This window comes from Callorhinus ursinus, unplaced genomic scaffold (genome assembly GCF_003265705.2).
Source record: "Callorhinus ursinus isolate GAN/ISIS: 27379988/994484 unplaced genomic scaffold, GSC_fseal_2.0 scaffold15, whole genome shotgun sequence".
NCBI classification, from domain to species: Eukaryota; Metazoa; Chordata; class Mammalia; order Carnivora; family Otariidae; genus Callorhinus; species Callorhinus ursinus.
The window spans coordinates 28,699,814-28,717,359 of NW_027397077.1; positions in this window are offsets into that span (position 1 = coordinate 28,699,814).

A 17,546-nucleotide genomic window follows, 5' to 3' on the forward strand; every position below is an offset into this window, starting at 1 on the left:
AACACCACAGAGATGTCGAGAGTGTATTCACAGATGTGTTTGGGGGGAATGAGAGATGGGCGAGTGTAGAGAGAGTTCATAGGTATATCCTTTTAAGAGGCATGGCAGGAGGGGGAAAGCAAGAAGATTCTGGTCCTTGAGAGGTCATGGAGGACACAGGAGGATTTTTAGGGTAAGTTTACCAAAAGGCGCTAGTGAAGAGAGAGAGAATCTAGAAGTAAGGGGTGGGGTTGGGGACATGGGTATTTTACTGGATTGTGTTAGGTGGGAAAAAATGGGGTGAGGGCCAAGGACAGTGCCTTGTGTGACTTTTTCCAGCAAGCTTTTCAGCTTAAGAGAACCAGCAGCAAATATTGGGAAGGACTCAGAATTAGAGATGAGTTATCACGACTTATTAGGGGAACAAGGTAGTGAGGGACTCCAGAGATAGTGTATTTGTTTCCTAAGGCTGCCTTTACAAAATCCCAGGAACAAGTGTGGTAAAACAATATAAATTTATTCTCTCTCAGCACGGGGGGCTGAAGTATGAAATCAAGGTGTTAGCAGAGCCGTGTTCTCTCTGAAGACTTTAGGTGAGGCTCCTTCCTTGCCTTTACCTTCTGGTAGTTGCCAGCAATCCTTAGCATTTCTTGCTTCGTGGCAACAAGACTAAAATCCCTGCCTCCGTGTTCACATGGCTTTCTTCCCTGAATGTCTGTTGGTACCTCTGTATTTCTCTCTTCTTATAAGGACACCGGTCCTGGATTTATGTTCAACCCTCGTCCAACGTGGCCTCATTTTGACTTGAGTACATCTGTAAAGACCCTATGTCACAGTCTGTAAGGTCACAGTCTGAGACTTCATGTTCACATGATTTTGGAGGAACATGATTCAACCCAGCACAGGTACTAAGAGCATCCTTGAAATGATGATTGTAGAATACAGACTGAAGAGTGAAGAAGGTACAAAGGTAATGAATAATAATAACCAAGTGGGGTTAAAGGACCAACAAGGAGTCTGGGGTTAAGGGACCAACAAGGAGTCTGGGGTTAAGAGAAGCAGGAGGTTTAGGGTTTTACCCACTGAAAGAAGTTTCAGAATTAGAGACTCTGGAGGTTAGGCACTTCGTCCACGGTAGAGAGTGGAAGGACGTAAGTTCTTCGTGGATTCCTATAGCCTCCTTATCCTGCTCAATAGAAAGATAATATGCAAAGACCAAAGCTTCACGAAGAAGAAACAAAACAGATCAGAATGTTCACTTTTGTGCTAGCCACCATATTCTTACAGCACATACCCATTTATTCATTCATTCCACAAACATTTATGGAATGCTTACCATTCATCATAAATTATTCTAGGTTCTGGGGTTACAGTAGTGAAACAAACAAACAAACAAACAATTAAAAACAAATACCTTTATTCCTGCCCTTATAAAGATTGTATCCTGTGGGGGAAAAAGACAATAAGCAAATATATAAATAGAGAGACTATGTCTCCTGTTCTCTCATAGAGGAAATACACCTCAGCCCTAAAGCTTAGCAACTGCCTTGATCTTGTGTATGTGAATAAGCTCTTGTCTTTGTAAAGCAGATTTTGAGAAATCTTTGTGCAATTCTCTTCTGTGTCTAGAGAGAGTTAAAATATGGCTGGTGCCACAATGAATAAATAAACTGGTCAAGAAATCCTTCAGAAATACACACACATGGAGAGGTGGGAGAGTAAGAGGAAGCAGGACAAAATCTTAGTAATTTTCTTAGTAACATATGGTATGGTATACTTTCATCATTTGCATCTTAGGTCCACTTTCTGTCCACGGAATCAGAGCATTAAATTGGCATTGGCCAATTGACCCTCCCTGTGTTTGTTGAGAAGCTTTCCTTCTGTGAATACTGGGGGACAGCAGCTACTGACTCACACCACAGATACTGGGCACCCCCTTGCAGAGAAGGCACTGGCATGTGATGTAGCCTCAAATAGAAGCAACCAGGCATGGTTTGATGATTTTTTCAGGATCAAGTTCTGAGAGCAGAAGTCCAATGATACAATCACACTGTTCTAGTCAGTGGTGGTACCACTTCTTGCCTCTGATCCGTCTCCAGTGTGGATCTGGGTGTTGCCCTGGTTGTTTGATTTCTAGTTCTGTCATGCTCTCAGTAATTTTCTAACTTCCTGTGTGTTAATCTTTTAGAATAAATTTTTTTCTGCTTTGATCTGTTCACTGTCAGCTTCATTTGCTTATATCTAAGAAAAGTAACTGACAATATTAAGTCTCTAGGGATATTTTTCACTTGTTTTGTATTTAGTGTCTCTTCTGTTCAGATACTTATTGAGCACTTATTATCTGCTAGGTACTTTGATGAAAATTTGGGATGTAATGGTAAATAAGGCATATCTTGTGCCAGCTCTTGGAAAATTCATAGTTTAGGGTAGAAGGCAGATAAGTAAGGGGGCAATTTCAATAAGAGGGAGGGGAGCTCATTTAGGTGCTTGGGGTTAGAGAAAGCAGGGTCCATATCCTGAAGAAAAGAAATTTCAAGAACTAGGTGGTGGTGGGGGGAGTGTCTTAACCTAGCAAAGAAATGAAGTGGACTATGAGCCACCCTGGAAACCCATGCAAACACCACCTCACATGGAGTCCAGACCAGCAGACATCAGAATGTCGACTCATTCCAGATCCCTTTTCTGGTGGGGCAGAAGCTCCTAATACTGTGTCAGAAGGGGGTCTTATTAGTGCCGGGACTCGGTCTGCTGGTAGTCGGTTTTCACCCTAACATTTATGTTTATCAGACACTGCCATTACTATTAGTAATGTGGGTTTACATGGATTGAACAATAACCACCTGCCAGGGAGAAATATGTGTGACTTCACTTGACCATCTGAGGAGTTTGAGATAGGTTCTACTAGACTTCTAAAACTTCCCACCTTCCTCTATCTTTTATATTCCTGGGCCCCTGCAAGATGACATTTCCCAGCCTCCGTTGTAGTTAAGTGCAGTCATGTGACTATGTCCAGGCTAATGGAATCTGAGGGGAAGTAATATGAGCAGTCAAGCGTATAGCTGTAAGGCCATGAGCAAGCTTCCTTGATGCTCTGTATCCCCGTCAACAAACCATAACCCATGGAAACCCAGCCTATGCTCTGCAGGTAAAATCAAAGTTCTAGGGAAGAGCAGAGCAACATGAATGGAGTCATTTGGGTGACTGTACTGAATAGGGCCACCCACCCATCTGGAATGTTTCCTTCAGACTCTGATATATAGAAGATGTAAACTTCTATACCAGTTAAGTAAGCCACTGGGTTAATGCCAGGTCTTTGTGATAGTAGCCTCAACTGAGGCTGCATTAATATCCTGCCCGCATTCTGGTTCTGACAGGTGTCACTACTGCTCAGACGTATATGAGCATCCTGGGCTCACAGAGAGATGGGCTCACCCTCCTCACTTCCCACACATAACAAACACATGAGTCCGATCCGCTCGACTGCAGATTTCCTGCTCTCCAACACTCTGCTCTCCTTGCGTCGGGACTGGCCAGCTCACCGAGACTAAGCGTTACAGCATTTGCTATTGTGCGAAATCCCAAGGAGGCCAGAGACAAATGTTCTCCACAATATTGCTCACCTGGAGCCTACCTATAGTTAGGAAGTTAGGCTGTAGCCAACAGGCTAAGTGAAAGGAAAAGACGATTGAACGTGTTCCCGTGAGAAATGGAAGAGGGCTCATTAATAAGAACATGCGCCGTTTGTGGAGCAGTACCAATGGGTTTTTGGCAAAGAGATTTAGTTCAGAGAAGAAGGGAAGTGCCTGTGGTTGTGGGATGGGGGGCAGACTGCTGACACACAGATGTGAGAACAAGATGCCCGCACCAGCTGTGTACTAAAGAAAGTTATCACAACTATCAATTTTCTATTTTTGTTTTACTAATTTATCAGTTAGAATTATCACACTGCGAGAGCCTCATAATAGAGACTGCAGTTTTGAAGATGCAAGAACCAGTTTTAGCAAATGTTCTTAATAGACACACAGGCTCACACTCAATATGTGAAGAGAAACCACACAAAGGACACAAGTCAACTCTGTGTGTTTTGTGCATCTGTGTGCCCCCATTACTCGGGCTTCAAATTATTCCTGTTCATGAAGAACAGGTGTTTGAAATAAAATCAAGGGGAAAACCACTATGAATTCAGCTCCTCTGAAGACATTGCAAGAATTTCTAAAATTACTCTTCTTAGACAAATTGTTCCCACAAGCCCAGATGATTTTTTATCTTGAGGGTGCACGGGGGATACTAAATCTTCCTGCCCACATAAACTCGTTTTCAGATGGCCGGAGATTCCATTTATCATACATGCAGGGCTTGGGATGCTCACGCCACATTAAAGGTTAAAGCTGAGAAAGTCGGGGAGACACTGTCCTGGCCTAGTGTAGGGAGGCTGTGTCCAAAGACACTGGGGGTGCTTTTCTACTTAGCAATGCACAAAGATGAGTCAGCTTGTTATTGGCTTAAATAAAAAAGCCTAGAATTCAAGTGAAAACGTTTAAACTCATTTGTGTAAAAGGAGCCTTTCAAGATGAAGAGATTACAGGATTTAAGTGTTACTGAGCTCTAAGGGGGTGTGTGTGTGTGTATGTGTGTGTGTTTAAATTTATTTTTATATATATGTCTATTTTTTATAGGTAAGGTTTTGGTTAGATGTGTACAAGTGATTTAGATGATTTTAAATTTGCAGAAACGTTTTTTCACTGGCTTCTGATCAAAAATATGATTTAATAAATATATTTCTCAGGGCCAGATGTCAGTGGCTGGCAAGTGCTCAGGCTGATGTCAAGTTTTCTTTGTGGATTGGAGTTTTCTTTGGAGCTGAGGGAATTCTCTCTGCAAGAAAATCTTTCCCAGTTCTTCATAAATATGCCAAGAGAGTTTTCTCCTGGACCAAGGAAATCAGAGTGAGTCAGACCTCAAGGAAGAAAGCCAAGTTCATTCATTAGCAACTTCATAAACACTTTAAATGGCAAATTTATAGCTGATGTTTTGTCACAAAAGATTTTGGAAATGTGTTCTTTTCCCACAATTAGAGCCGGTGTCATTGGTCTTAGCCTTCAGCTGATCAGATGAGAGAATGTAATCAACTCCTCAAACCTGGTGTTAGTCAAATCTAGACAACATAAATTATGGGATAAAGACATCATCTTAGATTACGTTTCAAAAATTGACAATCAAGACAGGGAAGATTAGAATTTTATCTACCAAATTAGTTGCATTCATCTCTTGAACTGAGGCTGCCAGTGTGTCAGAAATCAAACTGATCACAGCCAAGAGATTGAAAGAAGTAAAACCTGAGAGGGAATGAAAATGCGTTCAGCCAAAGGAAGTAAATACAAATAATAATGGAAACAGACATCTTTTAGTTAATTTCTAGTAGGGAATTGCTTTTTGCCAGGGTGCTAGGTACGTGCACATTTGTGTCAAGTCTGAACAGCTTAGAGATTCTGAATTCAGGGCTACTAAATGCTCAGTGCTTTTGGTGTGGACAAAATGGAATTGTAGTGCGGGGTCAGAACCTTTAAGCGGTAGTGCCTTTCTTACTTCCACTCAAGGAAGGCACTGGAGATGGTTGCAATTTTTATCCTTACATCAAGAAGTACACAGTAAAGACATTTAGAACTCAAGAAAATGGATGAGAGAATGATTTACCACTGACTCTTAAAATCAAGCCAGCCAAATCCAGGAGAATGCAAACTATCCTTCAATATTTTAAAGGTTTATTTATTTATCTGAGAGAGAGAGAGAGAGAGAGAGCAAGCAGGGAGGGGGCAGAGAGAGAGAGGGAGAGAAAGAATCCTTAAGCAGACTCCCTGCTCGGTGGGGAGCCTGACAAGGGGCTCCATCCCAGGACCCTGAGATTATGACCTGAGCTGAAACCAAGAGTCAGCTGCTTAACTGACTGAGCCACCCATGTTCTATCTTATAAACTTTTATCCTTCAATTTTTAACTTTAGTTCTTATACAAGAACCTCATTTTAAAAAGAAAGAGGCACTATATCACTGTAAGTTATTTAGCATATCATGATAAAATTATGGTAAAATTTTGCTTATTTCTAGTCACAGGGACCAATGAGTTGCATTCCCTTTATTGTCCTTCTTGCCCAAACTGGAGCCACTTCACTGGCTAGAGATAAGGAGAGCCTGGCTACAAACTGCAATGATTGTGGTGAATTCTACTAGCCACACTTCTGGGTGCACTAGAGCAAGGTTTTGGTTACTCTAGCCTGTTTCCTAGAGGACGCTCAGGGACATGGCAAAGAGAAAGTGTGGGGAGCTCAAGGAAAGCAAGTGACTTGATAAAAGAATGAGCCTATAGGTGAATACATGGGAAATAAAACAATTTTATTGACTTGTTATATTAGTGTGCTAGGGCTTCTGTGACCAAGTACCATTGATAGGGTGGCTTAAACAACAGAAATTTATTGTCTCATAGTTCTGGATTCTAGAAGTCCAAGGTCAAGGTGCTGTCAGGATTTTTTCCTTCTAAGGTCCGTGTGGGAAGATCTGTTCCAGGTCTCTCTCCTGGTTTGTAGATGGCCGTGTTCTCCCTTCATCTTAGCATTGTTTCCCCTTATGTGAATCTCTGGGTCCAAATGTCCTGTTTTTATGAGAATATCAGTTATATTGGATTAGTATTCCTTCCCCCATTGATCCCATGCTAAATTGATTACCTCTATAAAAATTCAATCTCCAAGTAAGCTCACTGTCTGAGGTGCTGGGGTTGGGACTTCCACATATGAATTTTGAGGGGATGAAATTCAACTCATAAACTTATTATATACATATCCAGTTGTTTGGATTTTTTTCCCCTCCTATACAACCTCAAGTCGTCAGAACAATTCTGCAAAGCTGATATCATCACTTCATTTTGTCTTCATTGAAGGCTCAGAGGAAAAAAGGAAATTCCTCTCAGTTACCAAGCTAATAAGTGAAGGAGGAAGAATTTGAAGCCAAGTCTTAATGATTCTAAGACCCTAGCCTTTCTACTCAATGATATTGTTCAAGCAGTGTTCCATAAGCACCACCAAATGTCAGATGCTACAACAAGGCACCAAGGAATTCAGAGATCATAAAAATCCCTCTTACCTTTGAGGACCACATATTCACAGTAGGAAACATTTTATTCCATGAAGGCACAAGGACTAATCCAGTTCATCCATAAAGTATGTAATTGAAAAGCATGCATGTGACGAACACAGGGCATTTTGGTGGGCCAAGATGTTTGATGTTTGTTATATCTTCTCCATTGCTAAGAAGTGGTTAAAAAGAGTAGAATCCCACTGGAACATATACACATTCTAGTGCAGATTATACAATTGGCAAAATGACAGGCACATGTTTATGAGACCTCTAAAATGGGAATGCCAGGGCAAAGATAAACATGTAGTTTGATGAGCTTATCCAAAATTTAATGATAAAAAAATCTAGAATTAATCTACTTTTAATTTCAGTAGATAGGAATGTTTCGTGTTTATGGTGTATTATTTTTAAATATATTGCTTTAGTGTTTATGGCCTCAAACAGTCAAAAACTCTGGGGAACTCTTTCTCTCCTTCCATTTTTATTTCCAACTGCCAAAGCCGTGGAGGTTGAGTGAGGATTGTTTTTATGAATAGATGCAATGAATTAGAAACAATGACTTGAGAACAATGACTTATATCTAGTGACTTTTTCATCCTTTCCTTTCATGAAATAAACCACTGTGTATAGTATCATACTTATTCTTTCATGTTATTAAATTTCTTGTCAAAATCTTCCTTAAACCACAGAGACGAAGATGAATTCTCCCTCTGAGTCTGAGCAGTTAAATTTACTTCTCTGACACACTGCAAGTTGATTTAGAGCTAATCTGTCTGCTTTTTATTGGCTCCGTGTAAAACATTGCTTTTCTTGGTTTCTTTTCTTTCACTCTTCATTGTCTTGTAGAAATATGTAACTTCAACTGATACCATAAGAAATTAGTCTTTCTGAGAAAAATCCAGGAAGACTTTTATAACAAAAGAGAAACACGCATTACTAATATGCTTTTGGACTTCCCCCATGTAACACAGGCTGGAAATGATGACAATCTGAGGAGAAAGAGGGGCAATAATCAATACTTGGATAGTAACTAATGAAAAGGAAGGACCATGATCCAAACAGCAACAGGACAACCTTCTCCATCTACTATTTATCTGTGCTAAAGTCTGGCCTTCCGTTCCATCAAAGGTACAAATATTCAACTTAGATTCATGATACCACATTTGATTCCTCTTCTGGTTTTATTAATGAGCAGATATGTTGTAGATGTTTAGGTATAAAATGAAAGAAAAGCATCAGTAAGCTTGGAAAACCAGTTTGGGCTTATTAAAAACCAGTCCCAGAAATGAATTTCATTTTCTGAAATTTGCCGAGTTTGTGATGTGGGCAAATGATAGCCTGTTTCAGTGAAAGATCAGTCTTAGGCTTCCAGATTTCCTTTTGAAGACATTTGGATTGGGTGATAGTCCAGTTAGGTGGGTTATCACTACTTTGGAAAATTATATTTAAAGTTGATTCATTTCCCTGATGCCACAATGAGATACCACCTCACAGCAGTCAGAATGGTTAAAATTAACAAGTCAGGAAATGACATGTTGGTGAGAATGCACAGAAAGGGGAACTCTCCTACACTGCAGGTGGGAATGCAAGCTGGTGCAGCCACTCTGGAAAACGTATGGAGGTTCCTCAAACAGTTGAAAGTAGAGCTATCCTACGACCCAGCAACTGCACTCCTAGGTGTTTACCCTAAAGATACAAATGTAGTGATCCAAAGGGGCACCTGCACCCTAATATTTATAGCAGCAATGTCCACAATAGCCAAACTATGGAAAGAGCCCAGATGTCCATCAACAGATGAATGGATAATGAAGATGTGGTGTGTGTGTGTATATATATATGTATATATATATATATACATATTGTGTGTGTGTGTATATATATATATATATAATGGAATATTAACTATCCATCAAAAAATGAAATCTTATCTTTTGCAATGACATGGATAGAACTAGAGGGTATTATGCTAGGCAAAATCAGAGTAAGACAATTATCATATGATTTCACTCATGTTTAATTTAAGAAACAAACCAGATAAACATAGGGTAAGGGAGGAAAAATAAAATAAGACGAAATCAGAGAGGGAGGCAAACCATAAGAGACTCTTAACTATAGGAAACAACCTGGGTTGCTGGAGGTGAGGTGGGTGAGGGGATTGGGTAATGCACCAAAGAGAGACTGAGTATGTATGCAATAGAAGCTTAGGGAAGATAGTACAGAGAAAAATGACATTTTGAATGAGAGCTAAAAGATAACTAAAACTGAACTAGATAAAATGCAAGGGTGAGCGTGGGAAAACATACTTAGGGAAAGATATTCCAGGGAGAAGGAAAAGCATATGCAAAAATCTTGAGTCTCATCGATGACTTGGATAAAAATTGAAGAGGCTAGAATAGAGGAAGCTGGTATTTCTTCCTAATATTCTTTGTAAACCAACTCCACTACAGAAGACTAAGGGGTTTGTACAATGACCACATTTCTAGGAGTTAGACTCAATTAATTAAATCAATCCTAGTCATCCCATATTATTTGCCAATGATTGGTTTGAAGTCTAGGCTTACATCATTCAGTTCATGACACTTCTCTAATGGAGGGTTTGAGAGGAGGTGGGCCAGTGGGGTACAATGGAACACTTTCTGGGGGCTTCTGGAAAATTGTCACTGGAACAGAAGGTATATCCTGTCTTATATGTGACTGTGGGAGCATGTAGCCTCAATTGCTCTGACAAGCATCTTATGACCATAAAGAGGAGCAGTCTTAGGATGAATTGCTGAGCAAGAGTGGAGAACCCCTGAGTCCTTGATGACATAACATGATGGAACATTCAGCTCCAAAGCAATCTCTACCTCTGCACTTGTTATGAGCCAACATAATAACAAAAAAAAACCAAATTTGTTGTTTAAACAAGTTTGACATGACTCGTGTTTCTTGCAGCTGAAATGTCTTTAAAATTGATAATCATATTGACAGATAATTAAAAATTAGGAAAGATGAGAAATAAACTTGGATCAAAATGATAAGATTCAAAAGGATTTTAATGGGGGGGAGGTGATAGACTTGAACAATAAGCAGAGATTTAAGAGGGATACGTATAAGGCATTTTATATTATATATATAATTTTTTAAATAATAAAAAACGGCATAGAGGAAGCTCAGGTGTTATCTACAGTTTGTATGAAGAAGACTCAGGGATTTAGCAGCAATACAAGTGTCATACAAATTAATTATATGACATGGATACCAAAATATGCAACCAAGGTTGAATACTGCACAAATCAAAACACCTCAAGTATTTTGAAACAAATCAGGCTTTAAATAGAAATTCTTTAAAACATGTAATTCAGAAGTGACAGTGATGTATTTTGGGCTTTTAGGGTCTTCATGATTAATGATATTAAAACTATGAAAAATGATGTACTTTTACACTTTTGCAAATAATTTCTAAAGAGATGTTCAAGTTCCAAATTTTTATTCATGGTCAAGTTCCATTCATTAAGGACCTATTTACATGAGTCTTCTGTAAAGGACATTTACATGGACCAGGCAATTTTATTCCCTATTTATGTTATGAATGAATCTATAAATGGTTAGTTCCACTGTGGTTTCCTCTAAAATCTTGGATCCTCTCAATAATGTTCAGAGGGACTTCTCTGAACCTTGGCTGCACTTTAAAATCACTCAGAAAATTTTAAATATAGATGTTTAAGCCTTACCCCTAGAAGTTCTGATTTAACTGGCTATAGATATTTTTGAAAAGCCCTCGAAGTGATTTTAGTGTATAGCCCAGTATTAAATAGTGGTTCATAGGATCAGATTTAATCCCCTTAGCACAGTATTCCTCAGTTTTCAAAATAGGTTCAAACTCATCAAGCTTCAGAACCCACCACACTTATCCTGTACATCTTATGCTCAATTATTATCTTTTAAAACTTTCCTTGTCATAACAGTATCTTGAGTAAGCTCTCAGATTTCCTTTTCGATCCTGAAGTAGGAACAAACTGAAATATGCAGATCAATTACTATAAAGTCACCCACAGTCCTATTCATCTTTGTTTGCTGTTAACATACAGACCAGCACATGAAATTATTCAATTTCCTGACTCTGATGGGGTTTTGAGTGCGCCAAGTTATATCATTTTTGCTAATGAGGCAAATCTTCCTGGGAAGATTTCTTTCTAGGAATAAGGGCAAAATCTCTCTGAGACGTAAGAATAACTTGTCTCTTTGCACTTCCCCATGCTTGGAATACAAACATGAAACCTACTAATACAGCAGCCATCTTGTGATCGTGAGGTAAAACAACATGAAGATGAAAGCCTAAAGATTAAAGCAGGAAAGACAGAAGAGCCTGTGTACCTGTTGATATCACTGCTATGTCAGTTCTGAACCACAAACCCACTATCATACCAAAATATTTTCAGCCATTACAGTAGGTTTTTTTGTGGTTTGCAGCAAAATATATTCCTAAATAAAATTACTATGATATATTTTGAACTCTTTGATTTGTGACATTGAAAATAAACCCAATCACTTTTAAACAGGGGCTATCCAAGGCAATTTTGATGTTAGAATTGAAGAAAAACAATGCACTATACACAATGATTATTTTATAATGAGCAGAAATTCTACTTATCAGCTGGGTAGGCGGAACACTGGGATCACAACTTGGGGATGTCCAGAAAAATGTTGTTTATTTGGTTTTTTAAAATGGCTTTAGAAACATGCTTTTTTCTCTAGTGTCTGTATTTTTTACATTTTGCCACAGCTCTATCAACCTTTGTACTCATTCATTCATTTATGGGATCAATGTGGCACCTTAGTTCTATAAAATGACCGGTGGTGGTATCTAAATATTTCATTCAGGATTAATAAGCCTTTTAAATGAACATGGTTTTGGTTATTCATGGGTTGCATAAATTCATAAATGGGTACAAGATCTTTCTTGCGAAGGATGCACACTGAATTTGTCATTCAGGAATATTCCTTTGATGAATTCAATTAAAATTTACTCAGTTTCCAGGGCTTATTGAGTAATGAGAAAATTGAGCCCAGAAAATTTAGATATTTGGTGTGGAATAATGTATATTTAAAATGTATCTTTATTATGCATACCCACTTTAAAATCAAATGGCTGGATTCTATAATCTCATGGATTTGGGAGCCCAAGTATGCTCTTTTTTTTTTTTTTTAGGAATGAAAATGGGTCTATAAAGCATTTATGACAAAGTTCAAAATCTACGGTTTATGCAAAAGGGTTTGAAAGCAATCACCAGGTAAGTAGAAATTTAGTGTGGGAAATGAAAGGTAAAGATGGGGAAATAAAATGAAGAAGAGCAGTGGCAGAAAGGGATTTGAAAGGAACATTAATACTTTGCATAATGAAAAAGAATATAGGTAGATGATAGTGAATATGGTAATGGTGAAGAATAACTGATGGAGTTACTTCAGTCTACACTAGAGGAAATTGATAATAAATAAGTCAGTTGGCAGATCTGTGGGTGTTATGGACTTTTAAAAGACCAATAAATCAAGTGCTTGTAATGTAAGTTTCAGAATGAGAAACGCACGTGGGGCCTGCATCTAATTTCCCAGTCTTCAGGAAAATGCATGTCATGTCTATTGCAAAACAAAAACAAATCCAGGAGAGCTATTTAACATACACCAGTGAAAATAAAGATCAACAGAAATTGCCTTCTAAAAATATTTTTAGAGGAATTTAAAAGTGATGAGGCCCTCATTATTTCCATTTCTCTACAGATTGCCAATGTGCCTCTATTATTTTGTGCTCTTTTCCTTTCAGTAAATGTTAATGAGAAAACGATATGCATATGCAGAATCTGGGCAGAGCTGCAAATGCGAGATGATGCTCTATGCATTAATTTGCCAGCTTCATTTCTGTCAGCCTCACATATCTGAAGAGCTGGAAGAAAGTTCTAAAGGAGGAGATTTTACCCAATCACCATGAGAACTCAAGAATTCGGGTCATTTTTCAGAATAATTACTACCACAAAATGATGGAACTGGCCAGAACTCTGAAAACCTGTTTGTTCTTCTCTTACTAATCATGCCACTCTCAAAGACCAACATTGTTTTTGGTCGGGTCTTCATATGACAGCTGGATTACATGTCCTCCTATCATTATCTCTAAGAATTTTGCCTGTTCATTGCACACAAATAAACATTCTGAGTCACAATTTCCAATGCATGGATGTGACAAAATCCATGCCAGAGAGAAGAAAGAAGTCCCTGAGACTCCCCTCAACAAGCAGTTTTGGTGAACAAATTTGCCATAGTTCTATGGAATATAACACCAGATGTAATTGAATTTCAGTTTTGAAGAGCTACCCAGTATTGATAAAATTCAATATCAACTAATTTCTCAAGTCCCCTGCATGTGTCATTTTTCCAAGTAGTTACATTTTTTGGACAACCTGGGTTCAAATCCCACGTTTCCCATGTACTAGACACATGACCTTGGGCAAAAGAATTAATGAAGAGTTTTCTCTTCTGTGAAATGAAGGTAATAATAATACCTAGATTTGCTACAAGATTTGAATGAGATAATGAGTGTATAGCACTTACACTCTGATGTTTTCCCAGTATACCAAATCATTTGCTTTTAGTTCATGAAACACAGATGAGTGACTGGTGATGACCGATATAGCCCGTACCTGTAAATGATCGGACAGAGTTTATTGAGTTGTTTTTTCTTTGTAATATTTAGCTACATGGACTTGTGTAAGATTGGAATCAGGTCTGCGTGGAGTTATCCCTTATCACCTATGGCTGGTAGTAACTACTTCTTGAGGAGAGAATCTATGAGATCCTGAAGGGGGAAAAGCACAGGACTGTAGGGGCTGAGGGTAGGACCTGAGACCAAGGGCACGCAAAGGTATTTGATTTTTTAGGTAGTTTCAATTTTAACAGCTCATTTGTTTTTACTACACTTCCAGGGTATTGAGAATGACAAAGACGGCAAAGTTTTAGAGTTTGTGGCAAGGCTTTGCATAATTCACAAACAACTGTACCAATAAATGTGTTTTCCTATCACTTGATTGGTAAGTTGGAATGTCCCAGATGGGAACACAATTAGTGTGAGAACCTCATTGACCTCAACTCTAAGAGGGCATTGAGGAAATTTAGGCAAAGTTTTAGAAGAATCAACCTAGAATCCTATAGGTTCTGCTCTAGTTATTTTTGCCAAAGTGTGAAGAGTCTTTTGCCTATGGAGTTTCTGGAACCATAGCTTATACTACAGGTGTTTTCTGAATCATACTCAATGGAAGCATATTACTACCCACAATAGCAGTAATTTCATCGTATGTAGGAGACTTTTCTGCAACTTCTAAACATAATCCTTCTGTAGTATGTTTTATCTCACAGTTCCATTTGCTAAGTAGATTAATACCTATTAAATTTGCAGAAGCTCTGTCACAGAAGAGAAAGGATGGTTTTTCTGATAATAGTCCCAAAGTAACAATTTTAAGCTGGGACAGTGAAAAGGACTTAGGATCCCACTATTTGAGTGGTTTTAGTGCCCTGAGGGATTTGATCTGCTTTGGCAGGGAGATTGAAGGTATATAGAGGGACTGTATCAATAAGACAAGTGTACTATTGTTTATTTGTATTTGTAAACAATTTACGGAGTTTAAAGAAAGGACAGGAAGTACTGGGTTCTAATATTTCCCTTGGAGCATCATCATTAAATCGATTAGAATAGCTGTCCTTCTGTTTTGCAACCAAGAAGTGATATTGGCTCTTCCAAGGACTCTTTTATTTGCAATATCTACAAGTATCTTTATTTATAGTTTCTTGGTTCTTGGAGAACAGAGGACCCTTTGTTCTTACTTGTATTTGCGGGGGGGGGGCAGGGGCAGTGCAGTTGTTTTATCTGTGGAGCCAGATGTTTGTTTTGATTTCTAGCTTGTTTACATTCTAGGACTTTTTGAAAATATTTAGCCACATGTTGGAGATTTTCTGAATTGGTAATTTCCCACTCCAATTATTTTTCTGACTATGGCCCCATTTCAGGCCCTCATTCTGAATCCATTATGTAAGAGAGAACAAGGCTCCTTTGACTTCTATTGTTGAATCTACCCCAGAATAATGGTTGAAAGTTACCAAAAGTCTATTTTTAAAGACCCCTCTTTACTCCTCTTTATTTTTATTTATAATTTTGGCATTTATCTATATTTATTTTTATTTATAATTTTGGATCTTTGATTAATCTACTCTTATGGGAAAGGCTTTTGGACTTTATGTAATGGATTCTCTAATTTTATGCTATTTTAAGGCCAATTTTCAAATTGTATACAGTTGGAGTATTCAAATATTCTCCCAGTCTTTCCCCTCTTTTCAACCATTTTCCCTGTCTTGGAAGTTTGCAATTTAGTGAACTAGTTAATTCAAATATAGTCAGAATATCCCATATCTTACAAAATCTGGAATTCTATACCAATATTTTTGGTGTATCTTCTTGAGGGGTAGTAACTGTAGCCCTTAACTCTGAACTGGGGTTCATTCAACCTATATAGATACCCCTTCTTGTCTGGCAATTTTAAGGGAATATTGGCAATGTGACTGTTTTTAAAGTCCAGAGTCGTCTTCTATCATTTGCTATTTAATTGATATTTCTTTTAGCGTTCTCAGTAGAATTTATTCACAATCTTGCCTTGGTGTCTAGGATGTGAGGAACAGTGATGCTTTCCCCAAAGTATACTCTTATTTCTTCCAGCAGTCGTAAGTTTCCTATGTCTTGGCAAATTTGAATTACCTCAAATTCTGTCAGTTTGGGGAAGATAAAAATGACCCATTAATGAACTGAATTAGCTTTTCTAATTTAACAATTTTTCACTGAATCACCATCCTTTATTCAAGAGGCACTCTCTATTTCTGCTCCTGGAGTAAAACAGTCTAAGAGGTTGAGGGCAAATCAATTTTCTTCCCTGTTTATCTCAACTGATTATCTCTTTCCTGAAGAGATTTCCAGTCTAATACTGAGGACCAGCAAAGGAAGTAGGGGAAAAAAAATTCCCTTAAAAAAATCTATAAACTGTAAATCTTTGTAAAAATCAATAAAATTAATCTAAAGTATATGTCAAGGTTCTAAATAATTGTTAAAATATACAATCATAAATGTGGTCAAATCTGCTGGTCACTCTCTCCTCCAGACCTCTTGATACCTTCTACTGAGAGGCAGAAAGGAAAACAGTTGACTTGAGCTAAATCACAAGTTTGAAAGCACCTGACTTATGATTGTAGGGCTCTAATTCTCTGTAAGAGTTTTTAGGAAAATGGGTTTTAGCCATAGGTTCTAGGGATTGCTGACTCCTGAAATCTGCATTAGGGTTGTATACCATTTTTAGCTTCCCTTTTTCCTATGATAGAGCCATTCAGAATTTGAAATATTTCAGACACACTTCCTTCCCCCTACAACTTCAAATGTGCTCTTCCCTGTTTGGGAACATTTCCCTTCTACTCCCCCTCATCTTTCACCCCATTGGTCCAGTTAATGCAATTCAAGTGTCAGATCTCATCTTAAACAGTCTTTCCTTTCTTATTAAAACTCTAACGACCTCATTGGGCCTGTTCTCTGCCACCTCTGCAGTGATACCCCAACATCTTGAGCATAATGAATGCTCAAAAATATGTGTTGAGTAAATAACGAATACTATATGTAATGATTGTAAAGGTAAACAAAATTTGGAAATTTATGCCACATGAAAGTTTTTTGTCAATTGCAAAATATCACTCAAATAGCTTTAAAAGGATAAACGTCACCCAATATTATCACCAAATTTGATAGTGTATTACAAAATACATTCTAATATGGAACATGTGTCTACAAGGTAATGAGTTGGTGGTATATAGGTTGGAGGATGTCTATAGGAACTTTAAGGAATTTCTACATATTTAAAATAGGAGAGGGATAATTTTAAAATTTACCTGTATTTATGGAACACAGTTTATTTATATAATACCATGGAATGAACAAGAATAACTACAGAAATATCTTAAAATATTTGAGTGCTCACTATATGCCAGTCATTACCTAAGAACTGGAGACAGATTGGTAAATGGACGAATGCAATGAGCAATCCAGCAGCTGATTATTATGAAAACATTTTAAACTCTACCACCCACCAATTGCTCTGGACAGCAAGTACAAGTCACAGACCATAAAGTGAGAAATATAAGAATTGGGAATATTTTCGCTTCTGGAACTTGAGTGCTTTAGGACTTAATGTCTATAACAAGATTCTATTTTTTTAGAGGAAAAATTAATTTCAATAAATTTAAGAACCCCTTATTCCCTTCCTTTCTCTCTGGGTTTGTGCCTACATTCCAGTGGGTTGATGTAATGGCAGGGCACATTAGCTTAGGGTGGAGGTAGGCACAAGGTTGTTTGGGTCAATGGTCTATCAACATTGGCATTTGCTGAT